Genomic DNA, 16696 nt, shown 5'->3' with positions numbered 1-16696 from the left:
AAAATTATTATTTACCTCATAAAAATTTAAAATTTTGAATTACTTTGAAAATTTAAATTTGATATATTTGCAGTTTTTATAACCATATCAAATAACGTTTTACAGTGTATATTACATTGTATTGGTTTCTTTTTGTGGATAAACAATGTGAAAAAATGATATTATCCATTCTTTATTCTATACAAAAGCATAACATTTATCCTTTCTTTCTTTTACTCACTTCTTTCTATATTTCTACGATGGTAAAAGCAGTGAATGGTTCACCGTTTTTATTCTTTTTCTACTCCTAATAAGGAGTTATGAATGCGGTGAATCATTCACCGTATTCAGAGGTCTATTTTTATAATTATTTTTTAAAAAAAATTATTTTTATAATTATAAAAATCGATAGGATTATTTATAAAAAAAATTCAACTCTATCTCTACTTAATCTCATGAAAGTAGATATAAAAACTAAAAATCATATATTCTTTATTCTGTAACCTTTAAATTTTGAACTAACATAAAAGTTTTAAATTCGCTCATTATAAAGAACTAGATATGAATTAATTGTGCATCTTCTATTTTGTGTTACATGCATTGCACTTGCAATTGGCTAGATTCTTGAAAAATAAAAGGACGGTTATTTCAGAACCACGCGCCTGTCGTTTGTCAACCATGAATGTCCATGTAAATAAAATTCTCCATTTGAAGGCCGTATATTCAATTAATCTCAAAAAACCATGATCATGTGTCTCTAGATTCAGCACCAACTATTGTATATGGCTATTCGAAAGACGCAGTCATTTACACCAATTCCAACTGCCGAAAGTAGCAGCCCACCATATTTTTTCCTTTCTAGGAACACCCACAGGAAATAAGAAAACTAAAACCAGGATTCATTTTTCTATCTCAGTAGCATTATCCCACAACTTATCATACTGTTCCTTCTTGCAACCGTCGATCATCTCCAAAGTTTTGGCATATATAGTTTTGCCTCAGATACATGGACTGTACTTCTTTGCTGGCCAGGCGGGTGTTGCAGGTCTGGTCTTAAGCTCCTTCCAACGAGTGCGTTTGCGGTTAAATGTCTTTACTTGAACTAGGTTTTCATCCTTAGGCCCAAGATGCATAAATAAGCGACCCGCAATTTTCTTGCAAATAACTCCTCCCCTGTTCTTGTCATTTGTTAGAACCTTGATGTGGAATCTCTGCTTGATTCTGTATTCTTTTACCACTGTTTTAAATTCTTATAAAGAGCTGAATTGCATCCCAGCATGAAATTGTGGATTTTGCATATTGGTCACGGTCCTGAATTCTCTGCGCTCTCTTCTGCCATTTTTACTTCACCAGAGGATGTCCAGGAAGACTCTACATCATCTGCTCCAAATTATAGAGCCTGTTTTTCTCGCCGGTGCATATCTCTCTCTAGACCTACATCAATATTTCCTTCAAACAGTTCATCATTGTGCTGTCTGTAATCGCTGTCAGTACTATCCTTATTGTTGTCCACCTCAATGCCATCCTCCTCTCTGCTTTTTCCCTTATTACTGCTATCATTAGTTCGCCTTCCTTGTCATTCTTCCTTTTTCTGGGGGTTAGAACAACACCCTCATTACTTCCATTGCCCCTGCAAACAGTTGCAGCAGCAGGATACCAACTACATTTCGTCATCATTATAGTCACCAACAACAACATTAGAATGTCTGTTGGTATGCACCTACAGGCCGAGTAGCCTCTTCCTGCATTATCTTATCAAAGTTTATGTGCTCTGGTATATATACATATAGCCCTATGTTTGAGACATTTTAATACCATTAGCAAATCTCTATCACATTTTAACTCCGTTGTGTCCGTTTAAAATTGCTACTAGGGGCACACCAAATGTAGCCATTATATTAATTTTTCCATCATAACAGCAATATCTATGAGAGAAACTGACTTTGGCCTGCAATAGTCATAGTAATTTATCTTCCATTCTTGCCCTATCTTGTCTACACACAAACGTGCCCGGCATTATGCAACTGAAGCAAAAAACAGCAGTATCAGGACCTGCAACATATAAGAAATTAAATTATAAACTACGCAATGTTTTGAAGCCAACTATTAACTGGCAGTAGTGGGTAAATATTTAGTCTAGAGAGAGTGAGCTCTAAGCTAACTAATTTGTTATCATTGCTGATTTTTTATTTTTTTAAAACAGAATTTCTGCACAAAATAGTGTAGGAGGAGACGGTCTAAGATGTTTGTTTGGCAACAAAAAACAAACACTAAAAAAACTACTTTTTTTGCTTCTTAAAGAAGTTGTCATCTGTTGGCATTCGGTTAAACCGAATTGGGTCCGCCCTTGATAGGGCTTGATCCGATGGTTATTATGTAGTTTAATTGAACTAGACTTAATCTCGCTTTTAAATTGGAAAACTAATTAGAGATATATTCCAGCCATAATAGGATAACAATCATAATCGATTCGACCTTTTACTTACCTATTAGAGTTTTGGGATCCCTTATAAATATACGGGCTATTCTCTTATAAAAAAAAAAAGAAAATAGAGAAAAAATACTCGTAAATTCGTGAGTAATTTGTGAACCATCTTGTGAGAGAGAAAAACCATATCCTCAATTAATCTATTGCTTCTAGAGGGTCTTGGAAGGTGGATTAGAGATCGTGCTCGTTTGTAGCTCAATCTACCGTGAGTTTGGAGAGTTAGATGACCTTCATGGACGATCCAAGGACACGTGAATCAACTTCCATGATCCGTGACTTATCGCGTTGTAACGCGAGTTGCTTTTCACAAAAGGTACAAATGAATACTTTCACTGTGTTCCACATCATCCATCACTTAACAAGGATGTATTCCAAGTTAACCAACAATGACAATGAGAGGAAAGTCCTCCACAGGTATATCAAATTGTATAGAATACTTCTTTAAAAAAAAATACGACAACAATACCAAATGAGGCCTATTCACTATTGTACAGTTTAATAATGTAAAGCCACATTTTTTATATAAACAAATGATGATAGAACAAAGAGAACACAAACCACAAAAAACTTTGCAATAGAGGTCCGCAAAATCTGAACTATGCAATGTGGTCAACATAGAAAGCCAACGGAGAAACACTTAGAAAACCAACAAAAAACAAGTGCCATGGACCAAAAAACCCTTGCAAAATAACTAAATCAACCTAAAATGACTTGTGAAACAAAAATGTGAAAATCGAATTACGTTTTAGTCATAATTTGTAAAGTTTAACAAAAAACATATATTAAGTGGAGCTTGTACGTTTCTACTGCTCAAGCGATTCATAAGTTCGGAGAGGAATAGATAATTTTGTGCTGTAAATTTTCGTTGGATAATCTTTTCTTTTTCCCCTATATATTTTGGAACCCCAATCCTCCAAAGGTGGAATGGACTATAGAGTGCAGGGTAATATATGTTGGAGTAATGCTATACTTACAAACAAATTCTTCAACATTTTAGAAACTTGCTTATGTGGCCGTATTTCATTGGCAAGAAGGTGTCAATCATGAGATGATTATTGTAATTCTCAAGGCAAAGAATAAAATCTAACCACTAAATTTTGAATTTTGTAAATTGTTGTAGAAATTGTTTGTAAGAATAGCACGTTCCTATATGTTGTTCCTTCATTAGGTTCTAGGCATGTGAATTGCATGCGCTCTTTTCCCGCCAATATATTGAGAAAACAATCATGCTAGCATGTTAACATGTATACGTTTGAGATCCCCATGGTAAGTAGGCATGACTTCAGTTAGTTCCACCAACAAGACATGATGTTAGGGACTCAAAATGACTCAAGATATTGAGTTTAGGGGTTTGAACGTTGAAATAAAAGTATGGGGACCAAAATAAAACTTTTATAAAAGTCACAAGCTAGTGATTCAATTTACCCAAATGCTAAATATTATATGTAACGTACTTATGGTAAGATAAATTAACCTATAAATCACATTATGTAGGGTTTTATGTCCAAAAACTTGGCAAAATCCATAAATAATATGGATTCGCAATAGTATGATACAGAATTATATGATAATATAAAAAATATTTAAAATGCACTTATAAACTTCCGCCACAATTAATTAAAAGAATTAATAAATGGTACAGTAATATACAAGTGTGTTGATGCCAAATTTGAAAATAAACACGCCGACCTAGCCCACGTATGAGCCGAAAAAATACGGACACGTGGTACACCAGGAGTCGGCAATAACGCGCCTGAAGGCCAAGAGCGTTTAGACGGGAACGGTTGAGAAGTGGGGCGTAACTTCCATGTGAAGTGGGGCATAACTTCCATGAGAAGTGGGGCGTAACTTCCATCATCATGGTTACAACCACTCCCCCAACCAATCAATAATGTGGGTTGATGTTACTATAAATAGTAATTTCAAAGCCTGCAATAGAGGTCTTTCTCCATCCTGAACGAGAAGACCACCCTTATTTTCTCTGCATTTTATCGCTTTTCTAGGAGTAGTCTAAATGTAATCTTTTTCTTTTCCGCATTTACTGCTTTCCTAGGAGTAGTTCGCTAAGTAGAATCCTGGAGTCTGTCTGCCCCACGGGCATCACTCCGTTGTAGACTACATTTGCAAAGTCTGTCTGTCCCACGGGCATCACTCTGTTATAAACTATATTTCTGAGTCTGTATGTCCTTCGGGCACACTCTTTTTTATTATTATATAAAAGCATTCGGCTCTTTCAGCCGACCAGTCATTGTGTACTTCTTCCATTCGACTCTTTCAGCCGACCAGTTACTGTGTACTTCTTCCATTCGGCTCTTCTGCCGACATTGATCCCTGCACAGTTCATACATTCGGCACCTCCAGCCGAACCGATTCTACAATAAAGGTTTTCGAACTCGGCTGATCCGATCTCTCATCAGCCGAATCGCTTGATCTGTCGAAGGGCGCAAACTTCGAGGGTCACCATCCGCAGCTGTTCCTCACCCCGACGCCCTCCCCGAGGAGGACCTTTGGCCGGGTCAAAGGGTCAGGAAGATTCGGCTACTAACAATTTTTGGCACGCCCGGTGGGACCTTATTTTTAAGGTAAATTTACATTTTTATATAGATTATGGCTGATGATAACGCCATAAATCTACGTAATAGGGCCATTCCTGGAAATTTCGGGAGTGATCAACCTAGTGATTCAGACAATGCTGGCGAATGTCAAGCAGTTTTGCCAGTTGAAGGAGAAACTAGTGGACAGTCGGCTCATCAAGAGCCGAGTCTAACTCAGGCGCTCGGCCAGATGAGCCGAGTCCTGCAAACTTTAGATCAAAATATCCATCAAAGTACCGCTCGACTAGATGCGGTGTTGGCCGCCATCACGATCTATAATGAAAATATTGCACGAATAAGGCAATTATTGACTCGAAATGAGTAACCAATGACAGGCTTATAAGGGCCTATGATGACACCAGTATTGAAAAATCCTGCGATACCGGTAAATGGACAGCCCCAATACCAGGGGGCACTATTCCAAGCGGCTTACAGACAGGCCGTCGTCAATACCGGTCAACAGCCGGAAATTACATAGGGATTGCCACCACCTCCGCCGATAGCAACATACCAGCCCCAAAATGTAGGGGCTAGAGCTGGGGGGCAGGCTCCAAATATTCAAGGAGCAAATCCCATAGTACAAAACTTCGGACCATTACAAGGACCGAATGCACAAGTACAAGTTCCTTTGCAGGGAAACAATAATGAAATATATGCGCAAATCGAAGAAGCCATCCGAAATACTTTGGGAGTAGGCGCAAGGCCGGCAATGCGGCTTATATTTAGATCACCTTATCCTGCAAATATAGACACAGAGCATCCATACCCGGCAAACTGGAAAATGCCGAAGTTTGATAAATTTTCTGGGGATGAGACCGAAAACACGGTCGAACATGTGGCACGGTTCACGGCACAGTGCAGGGAAGCCGCGACAGATCTATTTTTAAAATTAAGATTGTTTAACACGTCGTTAACTAAAACGGCTTTTACTTGGTATACAAGTTTATCAGCCAATTCCGTCCAAAATTGGGACGAATTAGAAAGAAAATTTCATGAGCAATTCTATAGGTCGGAGCCACAATTATCGGTCGCCGACTTGGCTTTATACCGACAAATGTCGGGTGAAACGGTCGAAGAGTATTTGAACCGTTTCAAAATAGCCAAAACCCGGTGCTTTATGAGAATGCCAGAATCAGAGTTCGCCAAAATGGTGTTAAATGGTCTACATTTTAAGATAAAAGACCATTTTAAAGATAAGTATTTTTCTAACCTATTTGATCTAGGTATTCGAGTTGCCCAAAATGAGCAATTTCAGAAGAAAAGTGAGGACGATCGGCTGCAATGGAGCCGATATAAAAATCAAAGCAAAGGCAAGGAGAAATCCTTGCTAGAAGAACAATCGGTTCAAAAAGAGCCGAGCCAATCAAGTGAAAGTGAAGAATCGGCTGAAGAAGCCGAGGTATATATGGCTAGTAAAGAGCCATTTTCTTCAAGGAAAAATTCTTGATAGAAGAACATTCGATTCAAGAAGAGCCGAATCAATCGAGTAAAAGTAAGAATTGTCTGATGGAGCCGATGTATATGCAGCTGGGATGATAAAGAGTCGTTTTCTTTAAGCCAACCAAGATCAGCGAAACTAAAGCTTGGGTCTCGGCTATGCTATTGAGCAGTCGATTTGGCACCAATAGTCATCCGAATGTTCATTCGAAAGACTATTGAGGGGGCATTGTTGATGCCAAATTTAAAATAAACACGCCGACCTAGCCTATGTATGAGCCGAAAAAATAAGGACACGTGGTACACCAGAAGTCGGCAATAAGGCGCCTGAAGGCCAAGAGCGTTTAGGCGGGAACGGTTGAGAAGTGGGGCGTAACTTCCATGTGAAGTGGGGCATAACTTCCATGAGAAGTGGGGCGTAACTTCCATCATCATGGTAACACCTTTATGCGTGAGCCTCGTGAGGGGAGTAGATAGCTTAGCAAATCCCTCGACAAATCTCCGGTAGTAACCGGCCAATCCAAGGAAACTCCGTATCTCCGTGACGCTCGTCGGTCTCGGCCAATCCTTGATTGCTTCAATCTTTTTAAGATCCACGGCTATACCCGATCCAGAAATCAGGTGTCCAAGGAAGGCTACCTCTCGAAGCCAAAATTCACATTTCTTCAACTTGGCATAAAGCTCCTTTTCCCGAAGTACTTGGAGTACAATCCTCAAATGCTCCTCGTGATCTGCATCACTCCGAGAGTAGACCAAAATGTCGTCGATGAACACCACGACGAACCTGTCTAGATAAGGCTTGAAAACACGGTTCATCAGATCCATAAAAGCTGCCGGGGCATTAGTAAGCCCAAACGGCATAACTGTGAACTCATAATGTCCATACCGTGTTCTAAAAGCCGTCTTCGATACATCCTCGGGCTTGATCTTCAACTGGTGGTATCCCGACTGCAAGTCGATCTTGGAATACACACATGATCCCTGAAGCTGATCAAACAAGTCGTCGATCCTCGGCAACGGATACTTGTTCTTGATCGTGACTTTATTAAGTTCACGATAATCCACGCAAAGGCGAAGTGATCCGTCCTTCTTCTTGACGAACAAAACTGGTGCTCCCCAAGGCGAGACGCTCGGGCGAATGAAGCCTTTATCCAACAAATCCTGCAGCTGTGCCCTCAGCTCCCTCAGCTCTGCCGGTGCCATACGAACATGCAGCCAGTTACTGAAGACACTCTCCCAAACGAAGGCGATAATCAATTTCTATGTTGTCTGCCGTGAACGAACCAGCCCCACCGTAGGTGTTTCTGAGGCGAGTGGTCATTCATGGTAGAGATTAAATTTGTTTAAATTTTATTTTAAAATCAGGATTATAGGTTCATGGCTTCCGACAAACTCAAGAATCTGTTGTTAATTACCCCACACTTTCAGTGTTAAGGTACCTTCGATTAAGAGACCAAATATAAATGCTGATAATAAAAGAGACAAAACAGCCAATAAAATTTTATTAATATGATTTGCCGTGTACATGGCTTAAGCAGGGGCATACCCCTACTGTACATAAATTTTATAAGACTAGCTACTCAATTTAGCGACCTGGTGGTCGATTGAAGTTTTGATGCTCAGTTTAATGACATGGCGGTCGGTTTAAGTTTGGTTCTCAGTTTAGCGACATGGCGGTCGATTTTAAATTGAGTTGCTCAGTTTAATGACATGGCGGTCGGTTGAAGTTGAGGTGCTCAGTTTAGCGACATGGCGGTGGATTTTAAATTGAGTTGCTCAGTTTTGCGACATGGCGGTCGATTTTAAATTGGGTTGCTCAATTTAGCGACATGGCGATCGATTTGAGTTTTGGTGTTCAGTTTAATGACATGGCGGTCGATTTGAGTTTTGGTGCTCAGTTTAACGACTTAACAGTCGGATGTTCAGCTTAACGACTTAATAGTCATTTGTTTTTACTTTTTCAAGACAATTGTTGTTTCTCCCTTCGAATTGATAGATCTTGATCTCCTACAATTCTCCAGTTCTGAGAAGATACATCCTCTGTTGCTTGCTCCTGACTGGTATCGCGGTCATCATCCTTTCAATGCGCTCCATCACCTCTTGTAGACGGTTATTTCTAGGTGGTGGCCGAACTCGTCGAGGGGTTGGGGCCATTAACCGTAACACCTGCTCAATCCTTGCTTCAAGCCCGATCACCATCTTCGCTATCTCTTTTTGTTCGACTCTTATATTAAAGAGCTCCTCGTTGACCGAGTCTAGTCTATAGTTCGTAACCCTTTGTGCATATGCAATTGAACCTTGCTCCTCTTTTTTCTTTCTTTCTAATTTTTGCCAAAATTCTTTCTTGCTATCGCCTTCTTCAGCATCATCATCAGTATTGTCTTCTAACGCGGAAGTGAATTCATCTTCACTGTCCACATTATAAGCTGAGGTGGCTCTGCATACTTCTGTGCATACTTCTCGCCTGAAATCCTCCGCCTCCTCATAGATCTCCTTCTCTATCTCTTCAAATTCGTTTTCCAAATTTATATAGACTTTTTTATTGGGTGGAAGAGGGGGCTCGACATATTCTTTAAATTTCACACCCTCATCAATCTTTCGTATTGGGACGGTCGTGCCTTCCATTGCTCCGACTACGAAGTCTTTGATTAAAACTGCGTCCCTCTTTTTCTGTATGTAGTCTTCTAGGGAGTCAATATACTCTTCAAGCTCCGTCTTCTTAGACTCATACGGCTCCGGATCTACGGGCCTTTTAATCTTCTTTTTCTTGATTACTTTCCGATTAGATAGAGTAGGAGGATTGTATGGTTTGGAAGATGATGAAGGTTGATCCTCAAGTGGCATTGGTTGCACTCTTGGATTCAGCGGGCCTCGCCATGTAATTCCTGGAGTTTCTTTCAACTGTTTGAGCATTTTTCCAGTCTTCTTAGTCAGAAAAGTGTTCCAAACCTCAGAGGGAAAAGAGTAATCGAACCCTACTGTTTCTTCGGTCCCCGCACTAATTACATTGGTTTCTTCCATTTGTGAATCCATCAAGACTGAACGTGAGAGAGTAATAGCACCAGTTTTATATTGCTTTTCAACCCAGTCTTTAAACACCCAACAATTTTCAATAGGGTGATTGACCATCCTATGATAGAGACAATAATTTGTGTCATCAGTTTTGCCAACATCTTCTGGCCTCTTTGGCTCCGGTAGCTATAGACCACTTTTAATAGCATCATTGAATATTTTTCTTACTTTGTCTCTTTTAAAGGAGTAGACTTTATTCTTTCTCTCTTCTATGGTCATTTTATAGTTATCACCGCCTAACGTTGGCTTGGATGTTGGCCCAACTGAAGCAATGGGCCTTTTTCCTTTTTCTATATTGTTGGCATAAGCTGTTCTTGAATGGACGGTTTTGGTTTCGGCTTTCTTTCCATCTTCCCTCCGAGGTTTAGAAGGATAGAAACTCGCCAAAATTTGTGGATCAGTTTTCTCCAGTCTTGAGACGTTCGGTATGAGATCCTAAAACGTAGTACAACTGCTGATACAAAAGAACGGGGCCATCCAGTTGTCTATATTCCCTTTAAGCAACTCTACCGCTTGAGATTGCTCTAGGGTTGTATCACACTTTATACTCAAATTTCGCCATCGAGTTATGTAGTCTAGCATTGACTCATGCTTCTTTCTTTTAGTCGCTGCCAGATCTGCTATTGAGATTTTATCGCTAACTGTAGCGAATTTTGCTCGAAAAGCATTCTCCATTTCACTCCAAGTTTTAATTGAGTCATCCTCGAGAGAGTAATACCAGTCAAAATCTATCCCGGTCAAGCTCTGAGGGAACTGACGCAACAATAATTTTGTTGCCCCCGGTGTTACCACACGTGGCTTTGAAATGTGCCAAATGTTGGTCCGGGTTGCCTACCCCATTAAATTGTTTGAATTTAGGAATAACATACCCTAAAGGAAAGAGTATATCATCATATTCCATAGGGTATGGGTGCCCCCTTCATTTCTGTTTGGGTATTGACCCTGCCATTGACTCTTTCAGTTGAAGAGCAATAAGTTCTGATATTTCATCTCTGGTTATATTATGAGTATCTTTTTGGATGCGAGGTGTTGTAGCCAACTGATTTTTTCGGTTTTCTTCGGTTGACGGTGTGGACAAGTTCAAGGTCGGTGGTGTAGCTTGAACTTCAGGATTGCATAATTGCACTCCCATGTGCGTTTGCATGTTGCTGAACATTTCCAAGACTTCGTCTAACTTTCTATGCAGATTTGATATGTCCTTGTCCTTTTCCTCCAGCTTCTTTCTCATTGAATCAATTAGAAGATCTTTAGGATCCTGGGGGAGAAAAGCGGGTTCCTCTTCATTCTCTTCTACACTAAACAGGTCAAGGGGTAAGTCAGTATTGGGGTGTTGAGGTAAGTCCGTGTTGGGATATTCTCCTATCCCTTGAGAGGAACCACATCTTTTTGTTTCAGGGGCCTTCTTCCCTTTGCGCAGGAGGGCAGCTCTCGTAGCTATCTCCCTCAGCGTCGGATTGCCATCATCATTATCTTCTTCTACATGATTGACCATCCTTACTGTATGGATAGTCAACCTTTTGGAGCTTCCTCTTTGTTTCTCCTAATTATCAGATGGTATGATAGAGTTCTTCACTCTCCATTGCTTAGTAATTTTCTTATTCGGCATCAATGGTTGCTTCCGCCCCCTAATTGCAGATGTATTCTCCTCCTTGCGACGCCTTTTAACCTCTTTCAAGGCTTCATAGATGCGTTGAGATATAGTTGTCTCTTTGTGTTTTGGCGAGACCTTGTTGACAGGCCGTGGGTAGCTCGTCTCATTGATAGGTCGTAGGTGACCCATTTCTTTTTCAGGACGGAGGACAGCAGTGGGTGAATTCTTTTTGACAAACTTTAGTGGGGCGAACTTGTTATGCATAAGAGCTGTCGGTTCGACTACAACCTTAGTCGGCGGTAATGCCTCTGTTCCTTTGTCTTCTCTCTCTTGTCTTCTCTTTAAGGAACGTCGAGCGTTTCTCTTAAAAGATTTGGATCTTGGATGAAGTGCCATCTCGGCAACTTCGCTTGTAGAGGTCGTCAGTCTATCAAAAACTGATTTTCTTGATGCTTCCGGATCAATGGTTTCAGAATTGACAGGGCCAATCTTTTAAAGACAAATGTCCTTGCAAGCTGGCCATCAGAAAATTTGAGTCGACCCTCCATCACAATTCTTGTTGCGGCAGAGGGAACAGCCAGTCGCTCCTTGGCAGGCCTGCGCGGAGGATTTGGGATGATGACATTTGGGCGCCTCCCACGTGATGGAAGGCGAGAAATCACACGGCTGTTGGGAACTAAAGTAGCTTCGTCCTTGGAGTCCGTCGAAGTCTTGCCCCCACCAATTTGAGTGGCTGGCTGGGGCATGACAGTAACCAGAATGTCCTCAGTGACGGTGCCGAACTGGATGGTGACACCGGCAGTCTGTATTTTCATCATAGAAGCGGGAAAGCGGATTTGAGTCGCATTAACCGTGGTGTTGTTTGATGCCATTGCTCTGCATATATAAGACAGCAAACATTAGTCACGCATAAATATAAATATATTTTGGTCTTTTATCAGCATTTATTAATTAGGTCTCAAAGATGGAGGGTGAAGCCATGTCCTACCGGGCGTGCCATTTTGTCTACCGCGAACGAACCGGCCCCGCCATAGGTGTTTCTGAGGTGAGGGGTCGTTCATGGTAGAGATTAAATTTGTTTAAATTTTATTTTAAAATCAGAATTATAGGTTCATGGCTTCCAACAGACTCAAGAATCTGCTATTAATTACCCCACACTTTCAGTGTTAAGGTACCTTCGATTAAGAGACCAAATATAAATGCTGATAATAAAAGAGACAAAACAGGCAAATAAAATTTTATTAATATGATTTGCCATGTACATGGCTTAAGCAGGGGCATACCCCTACTGTACATAAATTTTATAAGACTAGCTACTCAATTTAGCGACTTGGTGGTCGATTGAAGTTTTGATGCTCAGTTTAATGACATGGCGGTCGGTTTAAGTTTGGTGCTCAGTTTAGCGACATGGCGGTCGATTTTAAATTGAGTTGCTCAGTTTAATGACATGGCGGTCGGTTGAAGTTGAGGTGCTCAGTTTAGCGACATGACGGTCGATTTTAAATTGAGTTATTCAGTTTTGCGATATGGTGGTCGATTTTAAATTGGGTTGCTCAGTTTAGCGACATGGCGGTCGATTTGAGTTTTGGTGCTCAGTTTAATGACATGGCGGTCGGATGTTCAGCTTAATGACTTAACAGTCATTTGTTCAGTTTAACGACTTGATGGTCAAATTTGAACTTGGTTTGCTCAGTTTAGCGACTTGGCAGTCGATTCAATTTTAGATGCTCAGTTTAGCGACATGGCGGTCGATTTTAGATTGAGTTGCTCAGTTTAGCGACATGACAATCGGCTTGAAATGAGTTGTTCAGTTTAGCGACATGACAGTCGATTTTAAATTATGTTGCTCAGTTTAGCGACATGGCGGTCGATGTTAAAATTGAATTGCTCAGTTTAGCGACATGGCAGTCGAGTTCAAATTGAGTTGCTCAGTTTAGCGACATGGCGGTCGATTTAAAATTGAGTTGCTCAGTTTAGCGACATGGCAATCGACTTTAAATTGAGTTGCTCAGTTTAACGACATGGCGGTCGACTTTAAATTGAGTTGCTCAGTTTAATGACATGGCGGTCGGCTTGAATTGAATTGCTCAGTTTAATGACATGGCGGTCAGCTTGAATTTTGGTGCTCAGTTTATGACATGGCAGTCGGATGTTCAGTTTAACGACTTGATGGTCAAATACTCAGTTTAACGACTTGACGGTCGTATCGGAATTTGATTTGCTCAGTTTAGCGACTTAGCGGTCGATTTAAAATCGAGTTGCTTAGTTTAGTGACATGGCGGTCGGCTTTGAGTTTAATCTCATGAAATTGGTTCATAAAATTAATTCATGCTAGAAGCCCATTTATAAAGTCCATTGAATTAATTGATGAAATTAATTCATGATAAGGGCCATTTGGAGAGCCCATTGAATTAATTTATAATAAGGAGCCATTTGGAGGGCCCATTAATTCATAAAATTAATTTATGACAAGGAGGGCCCATGAAATTAATTCATAGAATTAATTCGTGATAAAGGGCCTATTTGGCAGACCCATGAAATTAATTTGTAAAATTGCTTCATGGTAAGGGGTCTAGTTGGAAAGCCCAAGAAATTAATTCTTAGAATTAATTCATATTAAGGGGCCCATTTGGCAAGCCCAAGAACTCGGTTTGGGACATAGGTTTGGTAGATTTGGTTGGGTATTATTTATGGACTTTGGATTTTGGATCTTTGGGTTTTGGGATTTTATTTGTGGACTTTGGATTTTGGGATTTTAATTGTGGACTTTGGGTTTGGGATTTAATTTGTGGACTTTGGGTTTTGGAATTTTGTTTGTGGATTTTGGGTTTTGGGTTAAGAAATGAATTTTTATTTGTTCTGGACCCAAATCTACATGTGGGTTGAGATATGTTGCGGGCTTTACATGTTCTGGGCCCGAACCTGTATGTGGGCTGGACTTTTATTGATTTTGAATTTAAATCTGCACATGTGCTGGATTTCGGGCTCTACATATTTTGGGCCTTGGACCCGAATTTGCATGTGGACTGAAATCACTCTTGGACTTTACATGGTCTGGGCCTTGAACCCGAATCTGCATGTGGACTGAAATTAGTCTTGGACTTTACATGCTCTGGGCCTTGGGCCCGGATCTGCATGTTGGCTAAGATTGGTTTCGAGCTTTAATGTTCTGGGCCTTGAACCCGAATCTGTATTTGGGCTGCATTTTTATTGATTTTGAATCCAAATCTGCATGTGAGCTGGATTTAAGGCTCCACAGGTTGTGGGCCCGAATTTGCATGTGGGCTTAGTGCTTTATTTTTTGACTGCTTATGAAATTTGTTTATTGGGCCCATGATGGATTGAACCATTTTCAAAATAATTCAAACCCAATTCCTCAAATTTTGTTTTTTTGTTTTTCCTTTTCTTTTCTTTTCTTTTTTTGTTTTCTTTGCCCGAGAGAAGGAGGGACACCCCTTTTCTTCTTTTTTTTTCTTTTGTATTTGTTGTATGTTGTGTTTCTTCTTTTTTTTTCTTTTTTTTTGTTGATNTGTTGTGTTTCTTCTTTTTTTTTCTTTTTTTTTGTTGATTCTGACTGAAAGAGAGAGAGTTGGGTTTGAGTTGGAGACCCAACTCCATCTCTCTGTATGAAACCGAGAAAGAGAGAGAGAGAAGGATGTCCTTCTTTTCTCTTTTTTTTAAATTTCTTTTTGCCCTTTTTTTTCATATATTTTTTTTTGTCCAAATATACGAGATTAATTCACGTCAAGCTTGTTATGAAAATGACGGTGCTTATCGCGAAGATAGTGAACAACAACAGTACTCGTCCATTTTTTTATTATCATTTTTATCACGTTTTATTCAAGTGCACGGGGTTTAATCGTGTCGAGCCAATCACGAAGATGGCCACTCGATTACTCCTTTCGACCATGTCGGGCCTATCACGAAGATGGCAGCATGGTTTATGTAGTAAAATAAACGGGCTTGATCGTGTCGAGCCTATCACGAAGATGGCCGCTCGATTAACCGTTTTGACCATGTCGAGCCTATCGCGAAGATGGCCGCACGATTTTCGTAGCAAAATATCCGATCAAGGTTTAAAGTGCCGTGGCACAGGGGCGTGCCGTTACGTCCCTGGCACGGTACGGCACGGGCACGCTTGCGTGCCGACACGTGGCACGCTTGCGTGCCGAAAGATACGCATGACCTCCAACTGGCACGCTTTGGCACGGACTTATTTTAGCTTTTTTGGTTCCAATAAACTCTTATAATATTATTTTGAAATATTTAAACAAAATAATATGAATATTTACTATGTATATCTTACTATACTCATCAATTAACATGCATGAAAGCTTTTTGTAAGTAAAATACAACTATATCTGATGTAGAATAAAAATTAAAATATAATAATAAAATTCACAAGTACAATAATTATTTAAATTTACATCTTTATATAGAGATGACTGCTTAATTTCACATAATCGTCCCGCTGGATCATATGGCATATTGTTATCTGCAGATACAAGATTTATTTGACAATATTGATATAAGTATTGCTGGTATTGTGAGAAATTCATATATTCCCAATATTACATCTATATTTTTTGTTTTTTTATTCTTTTTAAAAATATCTGATCAAAATTTGTTTAGGAAATCGATTTTTGTTCCTTTGATTCATCGAAAGTTTCGCGGTGCGACAAATTTTGATAAAATATTTTGTGAAGAAAAAATGAATGTCTGTGGTGGAAGCGGAGGGCTCGGGCCTGGTGCGGGGGGGCGAAAGCGGTATGGATCGAATATGTCAATTAAAAATTTGCTCCTATATTGATAAATAAGAAGTTAAAAAAAAGGTATCCGCCAAAAAGCAAAAAAAGAATTGAAAAAAAGACAACAAAGTTAAAAAAAAGACAATATAGATGGCCCAAAGGGGGGGAGGGGGGCTCCAAACCCTAGAGGACAAAAGAAAAAAAAAAACCTAAAAAAAAAGCCAAAAAGGAAAAAAAAAATGGCGGCACGCACGGTACGTGCCGCCGGCACGCACCTGCGTGCTGCTTTGTCTCGAGCGGCACGCAGGTGCGTGCCGCGAGACAGGGGGGGGTCCTAGACCCCCCCGTACCGTGCCCCCTTCTTGGGGGCACGGTACGGCACGCGCCCATGCCGTACGGCACAGGCGGCACTTTAATCCTTGTATCCGATGCTCGATCAACAATTTCGACCATGTCGAGCCTATCGCGAAGATGGCCGCACGGTTTAGATAATAAAATATCCGGTGCTTGTTCGACCGTGTCGAGCCTATCACGAAGATGGCCGCACGGTTTAGAGATTAGCGATGCATACGTACGGCGGAAATGACGATTTGATGTCAAATTTGATCGGTTTGAAACCTATCACGAAGATGGTCGGGTTGATCAAACCAACAAAAAAAATCGCACTTACGCTTTTCGTATGCATGCACATCTCTTGTTGTCGTAGAAGTCATCGTGGTTGTCGTTGTCGCCGGAGTCCCTTTTTGTATGGTACGGACGAAAAGTGGAGGGGTGCACATGGCACCCC

At 40.4% G+C, this 16696-nt stretch overlaps 1 protein-coding gene across 6 annotated transcripts in view; it reads right to left on the bottom strand.

The window, feature by feature from the left end:
* The window catches only part of LOC109709147 (pentatricopeptide repeat-containing protein At2g33680), a 31632-nt gene continuing 15606 nt past the window's right edge, over positions 671–16696 (bottom strand). For 2 of the 6 annotated variants that reach the window (XM_020231220.1, XM_020231213.1), the window contains exon 3: positions 671–2031. The gene's annotated coding sequence lies outside the window, so the exon portion shown is untranslated. Of the gene's footprint in view, positions 2032–8205; positions 12038–15614; positions 15657–16696 lie in introns of those variants that run through there. The other 4 variants (XM_020231221.1, XM_020231214.1, XM_020231215.1 and 1 more) reach the window with 3 other exon arrangements.

The sequence above is a fragment of the Ananas comosus genome, linkage group 4 (genome assembly GCF_001540865.1).
Source record: "Ananas comosus cultivar F153 linkage group 4, ASM154086v1, whole genome shotgun sequence".
Taxonomy (NCBI): domain Eukaryota; kingdom Viridiplantae; phylum Streptophyta; class Magnoliopsida; order Poales; family Bromeliaceae; genus Ananas; species Ananas comosus.
Note: the sequence above shows the minus strand (reverse complement) of the source record. Positions and strands in the feature narration are given on the sequence as shown.